Source organism: Equus przewalskii, chromosome 18, assembly GCF_037783145.1.
Source record: "Equus przewalskii isolate Varuska chromosome 18, EquPr2, whole genome shotgun sequence".
Lineage (NCBI taxonomy): Eukaryota > Metazoa > Chordata > Mammalia > Perissodactyla > Equidae > Equus > Equus przewalskii.
The window spans coordinates 26,956,697-26,969,227 of NC_091848.1; the positions used below are offsets into that span (position 1 = coordinate 26,956,697).

A 12,531-nucleotide genomic window follows, 5' to 3' on the forward strand; every position below is an offset into this window, starting at 1 on the left:
TGGTAATATTCTTTGTTCTGAAATCTACTTTGTCTGATATTAATATAGCCATTCAGCTTTCCTTTAATTAGTGTTAGTGTGGTATATCTTTTTCTTTTTACTTTTAACCTATTTGTATGCTTGTATTTAAAATATGTTTCTTAAAACCAGCATATAATTGAGTCTTGCTTTTTTAAATTTATCTTACAGTCTCTACCTTTCAATTTTGTGCTTAGGATATTTACATTTATTGTGATTGTTGATATGGTGAATTTGAGTCTATCATTTAGCTCTTTGTGTATTCTATTTGTCCCGTCTGTTCTTTATTCTCTTTGTTTTTCTTCTTTTAGATTAATTTAGATTAGAATTAGTGTATTTGTCATGATTTAATTATATGTCCTTTGTTGGCTCATTAGCTATAATTCTTTATTTTGTTATTTTACTGGTTGCTTTAGGGTTTAACTTATCACAGACTACCTTCAAGTGATATTATACAGCTTCATGTGTACTATAGGAACCTTGCAATAATATACTTCCACTTTCCCTTTCCTGTCACTATGCTATTGTTGTCATTAATTTTCCTTATACATATACTGTGAACATCTCAGTACATTGATTTTATTTTCTTTAAAAAAGACAACTATCTATTAAATAGATTCAAATAGTAAGAAAATGTCTTATATATTTATCCATGTAGTTAGTATTTCTGGTGGTCTTCATTCCTTTGTGCAGGTCCATATTTCCATTCATTATGATCTTCCTTCTGCCTGAAAGAGTTTCTTTAATATTTCTTTTAGTGTGGATCTGCTGGTGATGAATTCTTTCAAATTTTGTATAGCTGAAAAAACCTTTATTTTGCCCTTGTTTTTTTTTTTTTTTTTTTAAAGATTTTATTATTTCCTTTTTCTCCCCAAAGCCCCCTGGTACATAGCTGTATATTCTTCGTTGTGGGTTCTTCTAGTTGTGGTATGTGGGACGCTGCCTCAGCGTGGTCTGATGAGCAGTGCCATATCCGCGCCCAGGATTCGAACCAACGAAACACTGGGCCGCCTGCAGCGGAGCGCGCGAACTTAACCACTCAGCCACGGGGCCAGCCCCTATTTTGCCCTTGTTTTTAAAAGGTATTGTCACTGGAAGCAGAAAAGTCTATATTATTTTGAGAATAAAAAAGGCATAATTAAAATGACTGTTCACATGTGTCTAGCACTTAGCATATGCCAACAACTATCTGAGTTAAGCATTATTATTATTTGCATTGTACAGATTGGAGACTGAGGCCCAGAGAAATTAAGTAAGTTGTCCAATGCAGTACAACTAGTAAGTGGCAAAGCGACATTCACATAACTCTAGAGTCTCTAATCTTAACCACAACATTCCACTACCTAAAAAGCCAGAGGACATGTGAATACATACTCTGGGAAATGCCTCGTGTTTGTGTTACTGAGAAAAAATCAAGTCATTTGAGAGTCATTCCAGACTCTTTCCAGGACAACGGTCTCAAGAGGAAACTTCCAGAGCCCTGTGAATCCATACAACTCCCTAGAGACATGCTTACAGAGAATACAGTCAACAAAGCTCCACAACACAGCAAGTTGGCCAAGGCCAGCCCAAAGTCATTCCCAGAGCCTGAGAAATGGTCTATAAAGTCAGCTGCTCACGGTTGGGATAGGGACTTATGACATATAAAGGAGCCCTTCCCACATATCCCAAGAGACATGGCCAAACCAGTAGTGGGATGGGGAACAGAAGATCTGAGTTTTCATCCTGGCTTTATCACTCTTTCTGGTGGTATGAATCTTGAAAAATAAGTTTGCCTCCCTAAGCCTCAGTCCCCCTCTCTATAATATGATAATAATAATACCTTTCCATTGAACCCTTTTGGGTTTTCCTGGAGAACTGAGGAGATATGGAGTGAACACATCTAAAACCCTTCTAAATCACTCTCTTGTCATCTGTTCCAGGAAGGCTCCCTGACTGCCACCTCCCTCATGCTTCTCCATCTAGAAGCATCTTCTTTCAACTTTCAGAGCCGTTCTACGTCCCCTCTTTAAGTCATCTATCTCGGCCCATCTCGTGTTATAGTCATTTAAATCTTTATCTTATACTTTCTACTCTACTGTTAGCTCCTTGAGAATACATCTATAACTACCTCATTGCTATATCTCCCCAAGGTGTCTTACACAGTGCTTCTCATATTTAGGAGTGCTTCACACACAAACGTGTTTAATCAATAAAAAGTTGTTGGAATGAATATTATTAGAAATAACATTGGACTGGACGTTTCAGAAAGACCCCCTTGGACCCAGCTGGCGATGTTCACGAGATTGCCCTTGATGGGTTTATGTTATTATCATCCTTGTTGTTTTGAGGCATTTAAAAAAATTGAGCCACTTTTATTGGTGTGCTTTGAGAGACTGTGCCCTGGCTCAAAGCTGTATCTGAAATATACTCTAGTCCATTCTATGATGCCCAGAGAAAGATCAAGAACACCCTTGACCAACCTCTTCATAGCTGATATCTCTTTCCATAGAACAAATACTGTGGGCCATCCGGGCTTCCCTGTGGATGGTAGCATTTATCTTCATGTTAACATCTATGCCAAGTCTCAGCAGTGCATCAGGCAAATGCTGAAATAGCTCCATCTCTTCATCCCTCTGCCGCTGTTCTAGTTCAAGCCCTCACTGTGTCATTGGGAACTTCATGAGCACCTTTGAACTGGCTTTCCTTTCTCCAGGCCTGCAACTTTCAATCTATCCTCCACCATGCCTCCCAGTGATCCTGCTCAAAGCAGATTGAGAGGTAATTTGGGTTCCTTACCCAATTCTAAAGTGTGAAAGGGGAGGAGTTTTCCCCCACACCACCAAGCAACTCAATTCCACTCAAATCTGACACTATCTACCTGGAGATAGTCAGCTTCTACAGGCTGAGGGCTCAATCCTACACTCCCACTTCAGAAGCCTATGGCAAGTCCAGGTTGTCCCCTGTGCTTCTGACCAACTGGCAATAGATTGGAGGTTCCAACAACCCCCTCCAACTCAGGATGCCAATCACAATTCCAGGTTGTTACTTGTACTTATGGCTGACTGGTTATAAATCAGAGGTTCCCACCACTTCCTCCTTGAGTTTGATTAATTTGCTAGAACAACTCACAGACGTCAGAGAAACATTTTACCTACTAGATCACTGGTTTATTATAAAGGGATATAACTCAGGAACAGCTAGTTGGAAGAGATGCGTAGAGCAGGGTATGGAGAAGGGGCTCCAAGCTTGCATGCTTTCTCTGAGCACAGCACTCTCCCCAAATCTTCACATGTTCACCAACTGGGAAGTTCTCTCAACCCCATCCTTCGGGTTTTTATGGAGGCCTCATTGAATAGGCACCATTAATTAAATCATTGGCCACTGGTGATTGATTCAACCTCTAGCCCCTTTTCCCTCCCTGGAAGTCAGGAGGTGGGACAGAAAGTTCCAACCCTCTAATCACCTAGTTGGTTCCCCTGGCAACTAGCTCCCATCTTAGGGAGGATCCAAAAGTCACCTCATTAACATAACAAAAAAGCATCTTTATCTTTCTGGTTGCTGAGGAAATTCCAAGCGTTTTAGGAGTTCTGTACCAGAAATAAGGATAAAGACCAAATACATATTTCTTATAATACATCACAATGTCACAAGAGGCCGTAGTACATAGAGTTGGAGACAAGAAGTCAGACAGACTTGGCTGTGAATCCAGACTGTTACTCTCTGGATATTTGACCTTGGGGAAGAACTTTTGTCTCCTCCCCTCCATTCCTCCTCTGTTGTGAGCATTATATGAGACATTACATGAAAATCTCTTAGCACTGTGCCTGGTGTATGGTTTAATTCTTAAATTGAAATCGTGGTTACTAATTCTTATCGTTGTCAAAATGAAATGTATGTGGCTTTGGACAAGTCACATTTGGTCTTTGAACTTCAATATCCCCATTTGAAAAATAAATACATTATTTAGGATCCTGTTTAGCTCCAACAGTTGATAATTGCATCTACAATTAAATTCTCTTTAAACTCTGGCTCCATGGTGCAATGGGGCTGACTGGATAAACACCGCTTCTTCAGAGCTCTGTGCATTGAGAATGGTTGGGGAGGCTCCCAGCCCCTTCTGGCAGTGTGATCTTAAGCCATGCTCTTGACTTTGCAGAACTTTTATACTTCATGTTAATCCTTAGACAATCTCCAAGACCCTTCCAAGCATAGTCTTAGTTCTAAGGGGGCATTTCCCAGTGTATGGCTGATACACACTAATGAAAAGACAGCTGGTTGAGTGAAGATGGGGCTGGATGGATGATATTGGGTAGAGTGGCACACTCTTTTTTTCACATGTTCTGTGCAAGTAGCATGGTATACAACAAAGGGCACTGCGTCTGCACCCGCGCCACCTGGATGGATGGACACAGCTCTAAGAACTTGAGCATCCCGTGCCTGGGCCTGTTTTCTTGTCTATAATGAAGGGACATAATTTGCTCTTCAGCTTACCATTTGGTGCTATAAAAATGAGGAATATTATTGCTGTTGTTATTTTTCTGAATATTTCAAGATTCTGCACACGGATACAATGAAAACGTTATATACCACACACTGAAAAATGAAATACACCAAAAAAGCTTTTTGCACCAAGTGAGAATTTAGAACAGGAATTATTTATAAAAACAGGCATAGCTACTGGGCATGTTTTGGTCTACAATTAAATTCTCTTTAAACTCTGGCTCCATGGTGCAATGGTTTTGGAATTAGTAATAATAAAACATTGGTTGCACCAGTGAGTAATGATTTTATTTAAAACAGTATGAAAATGTCAACCCAGTGGTGCCCAGAACCAAACATAAGACCTCTAAGTGGCTACCCTCATGAAAGTCAGAGGCCATGGTCATTGCTGTTAACCTTTAGGTGGGTGGTTGAGTGCACACCACAGCCTGCATTTCACCTCGCTGTTTTATTTGTACTCAAAACCTTCCTGGGAGTACTTAACATCAACTTTTTTACCAGCAGAGAAACTCGGGTTCAGAAAAATTGATTGGGTCAAAGCCACACAGCTTGTAGGGGGTGACAGATCTGGAAGGTCATGAGGCAGTACTGACCAGCAGAGAGTCCAGGGTCCGACATCGGGTGTTAGCCTGTGTGGGTTCCTACGTGTGAAGAGGGACGATGCCTACACCATGAAGATGAAATGTGTTCAGTGCTTAGTCCATGGCAGAGCACTTACTTAAGAAACTTAGTAAGTTAGCTCTTCTTCATCTTCTGCCTCACTTTCCACTGGAGCACATGGTGTTGACAGACACACCCACATGCAAGCTCCTATTTACGCACTTCTCCCAAACCACCCAGGAACATTTCCCCAACAAACCAGTCTGGAATTGACTCAATTTCCACTTCCCGCCCAGCTTGTGTGTCCTGGGCCTTGGAACTTTTCCTCCACTGTTTTCCTTCCCTTTCTCTGCCCTCGCAGTCAGTACTTCAGCCTGAGCCCAACCTCATCTGGCTCTGGAGCCTTCCTAGGGGTGGGGGTGAGGAGTGCGGGGGGTTGGGGGGAGTTGATGGATGGCGGTTGAGGGATGGGGAGGGTGGGGCACTGCCTCATTTTGGGTGGGAAGGGAGAAAAAAGAGGAAAAGCTGGGGTGATTCCTCCCTCTACTCCTCTGTGGGAGTGGTCCCTGCTCTGATCTCCCAGACCCCCTCCTAAATGTCACAGTCCCCCCAGGCCTGCAACTCCTTCTCCTCCTTGGCTCCAGCCCTGGGGGCCAAGCTCCCTGGAACGTCTGCTTTTCCTCTGAAACATGGGGTGTGTGGGTGTCCTCTTAGCTTGCAGAGAAGCCAGGTTAGCAGCATTATCACCCGAGAGCTTGCTGGAGTCGCACATTCTCTGAAGTCTGCACTAGACCTACTGAATGAGAACGCGGTGCGTGGGGCCCAGCCATCTGTGCTTCCCCAGGCAATTCAGATGCACTCAAAGTGTGAAACCCACTGTTCCGGTGAAACAACGGAAAAGAAAGGTGAGGACATGAGCATTCCACTTTGCCTCTTGCCTAGCACAGTGACAACCTCCCAAGTTTTTGTTAAAGGCTGCGGCTTGCTCCCAGTAGAAGGGGTGGGGTGGGGGAGGGGTGGAGGAACTAAGAGAGGAGCTCTGCTCTGTGGGAAAGAAGGGTCAAAGGGGCAAAGGGGCAGGGACCCCACGCTTACTGCTTACTGAGTATCTACTATGCCCTAGGCGCTTGGCATCCACTGTTTCATTTTTAATTTAACAATTTTTTGAAGTGAATGTTGTTTGTCGTTACATTGCAGATGGGGAATCTGAGAAGTTGGGTTGGGAAAAGGGTGAAGAGCAGGTGAGAGTGATAAAGATATAGGACCACAGATCAGGCCACGGGTGGGATAGGACACTAGATGAAGATCGTCTTGTCAAACACCTTCATCTTAAAGATGGGGAAACTGACGGTCAGAGAGGAGAAAGGACTTGCCCAAAGTCACATAGAAAGTCAGTGTCTACTAATTCCTAATCCAGTGCTCTGGTTCCCTCTCTATCAGTGAGCAGTTTCTTGTGTTTTTAAAAATTGTTTTTAAACTTTTTATTTTGGAGCAATTACAGATCTACAGAAAAGTTGGAAAAATAGTATAGATTTTCCTTACATCTCTCACTCTCTTCCCCTAAAGGTAACATGTTAGGTATTCACCATCGAATTATCAACAACTTTTAGGGGGTTTAATTAAACCTTTTATTTTGAGGTAATTGTAGATTTGCATTCAGTTATAAGAAATAATACAGAGAGTTCTCATGTATCTTTTCTGCAGCTTTCCCAATGGGAATATTTTATTAGAACTTTTATGTTTGTTTAGCTGTTTTTGTTTTATTCTTCAGGTTCATCCTCACTCGAGAGGAAGTTCTCAGCTGTCTTCTGAGGGTAAAGAGAAGAGAGAAAATAGAAAGAAATAAGAATGATAACGGTTTTCTCAGCAGGAAAGATGGGCATCTGCTCTTTCTGGACCCACTGTTGCTTCTCTGGGGAGTGCTCATGCCTTCCAACCAAAGCTTCCCAGAGCACCGTGCAGGCAGGAGGCAGGAGGGGAGCAGCGACACAGTTCCAGGAACTTCGAACTTCATGGAACTTTGTACTTGGGAGGGGTCCTGGAGGTCAGCCACCCAACTCTCCACTGGATGCTTGAGTCTCTATAAGCTTCTGCTTGAACACTGCCAGTGCTGGGAACTTACTTCTATTCGAAAACTCAGATAACTTGGAGTTCTCTCACTAGACATGAAAGCAGGACTGTGCTGTCTTGTTGACTGTTATTTTCCTATCCCCCTCGTACCCCACACAGTGTTCAATAAATACCAGTTGAATGAGTGGATGAATGAATGAAGTAATGAGCACACATTCTGCCCCGTTTGCTGGGTTGAAAGCATCGTCTTCTTCTGAAGGAAGGGGACGGGGAGCTGCCTGGGACACTGCCATCATGACGGAGCGCAGCCTGTCAGGGACGGAGTCAAGTGTGCCTGTGCCTTGCTAAGGGTAGGAGTCCCTGGAAGTGGAGAGGGACAGGAGAGCTCCCTACAGTGGGCAGATGACTCTTTGGAGTGATCTGAGTGCCTGGGCCCAGGGGCAGCCTTTATCCACCCCCTGACTTACTACATTCCTGGGTAAGTTGACCGAAATTCAATCCGTATGTTCCGGGTTATTTACATGATTCTCAGTAAGATGCCGCCGTTGTGTAAGAGCCTTTTGAAGTTGATGGTGCTGCTTTCTGTTTTCCATTCTGAGAAGAGTCCCTGAAGAGAAGCCAACTCCACTGTCCCTGAAGAGGGAGGGGCAGGAGGCCAGGGAACAGTCATCTGGGGCCAGACCCGCCTGGGGGTAGGGTGGGGGGGCAATGCAGTGTTTGGGGGAGATTGTTTATGGTGAGTCTTAAAGGGGAGGTTGAGGATTTGGGAGAAGATAAGAGCACCAGTGGGCTGTGCGCCTGGGACTCCTGCCCAGCTGTGTGTCTTCGTGGGCTCTGCCAGCTGCTGTCAGCAGGACAGCGCTAATGCAGCGAGAGGTGGAGAAAGTTTAAGGAGGTGCTAAAGAGCAGGGAGGGACAGGTGGTGCAGCAAGAATATGGGGGCTTCCAGGAAGGGCACCTGGGTTTGGATCTGGGCATAATCTTGGATAAGTTACTTCCTCCCCTTGAGCCTCAGTTTCCCCTTCTGAGAAGAATGAGTCTATACTCTGTTCCACAATCCTTGTGGATCCCGATAGCCTATTTTAGGATCCTTCTTTTTGTGTCTTATTGTGAATATTATCTGGCACTGCCTAGATAAATATTTTTCAAGAGAATGTTCTTGCCACAATAAACACATTTTATACAGCAACCTAGTAAATATAACTGAAACAAAATTTTCGCAAATCATTACTCACCCTTCCTACAAGGAGAAACATGTTCATCAATGGAACAGAAGACAGAGTTTAGAAATAAACCCACACATTTATGGTCAATTGATTTCCAACAAAGATGCCCAGACAATTCAATGGAGAAAGACAGCCTTTAAAGTGGTGGTGGCACAATTGGATATCCATATGCAAAAATACGCACATACAAAAATACATAAACTTAGACCCTTACTTCACAGCATACACAAAAATGAATTAAAAAGTGGATCATAGACTGAAATCTAAGAGCAAAACTAAGGTTTGAACTACTCGTATATGTAACAACAGGGATAATCCTCACAAACGTTATGCTAAGTGAAAGAAGTCAGATATGAAAGACTAAATATTTTGTGTTCCCATTTGCATGAAATTTCTAGAAAAGGCAAAACACTAGAGACCAAAAGCAAATCAGAGGGTCCCTTGGGCTGTAAAGCTGCTAACAGGCGTGAGGGAATTTTGTCAGGTGACGGCAGTGTTCTACAACTGTGGTCATGGTTGCAAAGCTGTATAAATTTTCTAAAAATCATCCAACTGTACACTTATAATGGGTGAATTTCATGGTATGTAAATTATAACTCAAAGAGACATGACAACTAATAAAATTAAACCTAAAGGATAAAGACAAAAGGGGATTTGTTTGTGTTGTGTTCTTCGTGTATGATGAGTTGCTTCCAAACCACCACTTATTACTTTATTAGTCTCTCTTTGTGACATCCAGGGCATCATTAGGCATAGATACACTGCTCACAAATGACTAGTCATTTGAAAAAATTAGAAAACTAGATACCTGGTGATTGGATTTATATTGAAAACTAAACTCTTTAAGCAAGGGAGTTTACAAATCTAAGCAAGTTTTCCTACATTTTTATGTGCAATACCAACAAATGCCATTAGTAGACCATAATTAACCGCAGTTTCAAGCATGTAAGTTGTCATACCCGCTAAAGGCACAATCTAATGGTTCTGAATGCTTGTGATGCACAAGGAAGAATGTTGTGTCTCTTTAGTCTCTTAGGATAGGAACCGGACACCTCCAGAGATTTCCTAACCTGTTCAGTGGCTTCCAAACCTAAGTGACCATCAGAATGATCCACTGACAGCTCCCGCCAACCCCCAAGACCTGCACAATGAGAATCTCTGAGCTGGGGAGGTCTCAGGAATCTTGAATCTTGCAAAGATTTCCCAGGTGATCAGGGAGATTTGTGAGTGTCACTTGGTGAAGTCAGTGTAATCTGTTTTGAGATAGACCACAAAGAACTGATTTCCAATTGTAGTTAAAATATCAAGGTTTGCAAATGAGTGACTTCAAAAAGAAATTTATAAAGCAGAGTCTAGGCTAAGTTGTCACGACAATCATATCACCCACTCTTCCTCGCCCTCATATCCTTAGAAAGGGGTGGAGCCACAGTTGGTAGGCTAGAATTCTGCCAATCCCCACGATCCCAGATTGATAACCCAAAATTCTTAGCTTTTAAAAGTCTCATAATCCTTTTTAGTCAAATGGGGAATATCATCAATTATTCTTTTCTAATTGTTGACTGCTATTGGGTCAAGTTGTCCTCCTGTATTTGTGGAAGCTAATTTTTAAACCCAGTGCAGAATTTACATTTGCACTATTAAAGCTGGTTTCTAGCTCTTCACTCTAGACTCTTAATGTCTTTTCGACTCTTTGTTCAGTTATTTAATGAATTCATTGTTTCTCCCAGTCTTATATCAACTCAAATTTTGACGGAGTGGATATATTTATATTTGTTTTCTTTGCCCCTGACTTTAATCAACCTGCAAACCTATTTTCACTTGCGCTTTCCCCTTCCTCTTACCACCTGCCTCAGGAAGGGGGGTGTCCCTCCTCCTACCTCGTGGGGCTTGGGACCTCTCCCAAACTTCTGCTTGCTCTCCAGGAGCGTCCCTCCTCCAACACCCCTCTCTCCTAGACCCTCTGCTTGTGACCTCAGCCCACTCCTCCTCCATAATATAGAAAGGTATTCATCTAAAAAACAAAATCCTTCTGTGGCACAGTATTTCCCTTCCTATACAACTTCCATCCTTTTTCTCATTTTCTTTCTCAGTCAAGCTTCTGGAGGCAGGAATATCTCTTGAGCATCAGTATTTCTCTTCTTCAGTTACTTCTTACCCTCTGTTGTCTGGCTTCTATTCCCTCTGTTCCAGTAAAACCACTGCTGGGTGGAGCCATTAAAGATCAGGTGGCCCAAATCCAATCAACCCCTTTTCTGCTCAAGCCTAATTTAACCTTCCTGATGAGTTTGCTTTGGGGAACCAGTCTCTGCTCCTTACACAGTCTTTCTCAGGCACCACTGCTGTTCCCTTTGCCCCTCCCACCCCTCGGACTTCCTACTCAGCCACCACCTCCAGGTGTCTCTTTCACTTCACGTTCCTTACTTGCCACCTTCTGTTCTTGGCTCTCTCCTGCTCTCATTCTCCAGTGGTTCCTAGTGTAGCCTTCGAACCATCTATGTTGGAAGCACCCAAACAGCTTGCTTCCTGCTGAAAGTGCAGATTTCTGTGGCCCTAGCCCAGACCCATTGAATCAAATCTCTGGAGGGGACCTGGGGACCTGCATTATAAACTGTCTCTCCTGGAGAGTCTAATGCACACTAAAGTTTGAGAATAATGGCTCTACCATCTTCCCTGCACCGTGTTCTTTATTTGAATGTCTCCCGATTCATCATCCCCACTGCTGCCTAGACCCCATCTCACTGTTTCCTTCCTTAAAATCCTTCACAGGGATCTCAGTCCTAGAAACAGAAGCTAAGCTTCCATATCCTGGCACTAAAGGCCATTAAAGGCCCTGTGCGGCTCTGAGGTTGGGCTCCCTCCCCGCTCCCCACAACAATCCACTAATGTTCCCTGTTCTCCAGGTATACCCTTAGCATACCTGCTTGCTCACACCTCTGGGCCTGGCTGTTCCTGCTGCCCAAATGCCCTCTGCCAAGGTCTGCTGAATTCACCTTCAAGTCTCAGAAGCTACGTGAACATCCTGCTCTGAAACTACCTTGAGTTTCACAGCCTCACCTCAGTGTTTTCTCTTTGTCCTTAGGGCACCCATGTGTAAGATGCCCCTCTCGGTATTGTGTTCAATGATTGACCTTGCCAGGCCTCCCACCTGGCTGGAGCTCCATCCAAAGGGGACCACGTCTTGCTCTTTCAGGACCCTGGGAGCGCATGGGATCCATGGCACAGAATAGGAGGACAGTGGTCATAGTGACAGGTACAGCAAGGGTACCCCTGGCCCAGACACATGCTGTGCCACTTGCCTGGGTGAGGGGTGACTTCACACATCCCTTCATGTGGTCCAGGCTCCAGGCTGGGCCCTGGGGTGCAGAGTGTAAACAGTCTCTGCTTTTGTTGAGGGAAGGACACAGAAAAGTTGGTCAGGGTAACCTGGCAAGAGAATGCTGTGACGGAGGAAGGTGGAAGGAACTGTGGGAGCACAGAGGAGGGCAGTCAGCCCAGACCTTGGTTTCCTTCGGGAGATTCCTGTCCAGGGAAGGAATGAAGTGGGCAGAAAGGTCAAACAACAACATTGCACAGAATGGGAAAACACTTGGGAAGGAGTGTGTGAAAACGTGTCTCAGTCTTGGCTCTGCCACTGATAAGCTGCGTGGCACATTGCTTATACCATCCTGGAGGCGCAACTGACATGTAGGAAAAGGGAGGAATTTGAACTGAGTTCAGTTTTGAAATCCTTGAAAAGGTCAGAAGTAATAAACTTGGTACGGATGTGTTGTGAAACATGCATTGACACATGTCAGCCACCAGATGGCACTAGAGGATCCCTTTCAGCACAAACTTGGGGGCTTTGCCATCATTACTGAAACCTCATCCTGGGGGTGGTCCACTAGAATTTGGGGCTGACAGATGCCACCAGCTCTAGGCCTGGCCTCTATGTAAGGCTGATCTGAGACTGATGAGCAGAAATTCTCATTTTAAAAAACCTCACTTTGGGGGAAATAGGCATTAAATACACACCTTTAAACACATTAAATAAATTAAATTCTAGTCTTTAAATGCACACATTTAAAAAGCAGTTGCTTTGCTGTCTGCTGATGCACTTTGGAGGCTGTCCCAGCATCCCTATGCTACAGCTCTGCTT

The 12,531-nt window shown here is 43.8% G+C and overlaps 1 long non-coding RNA gene across 1 annotated transcript; it reads left to right on the plus strand.

Annotated features, from left to right (window-relative positions):
- The first annotated feature begins 3,584 nt into the window (after positions 1 to 3,584).
- LOC139077109 (uncharacterized) lies at positions 3,585 to 9,044 on the plus strand. The gene is made up of 2 exons (XR_011529403.1): positions 3,585 to 6,005; positions 6,872 to 9,044. It is a non-coding gene; the product is annotated as an uncharacterized lncRNA (long non-coding RNA).
- The last annotated feature ends 3,487 nt before the right edge of the window (positions 9,045 to 12,531 follow it).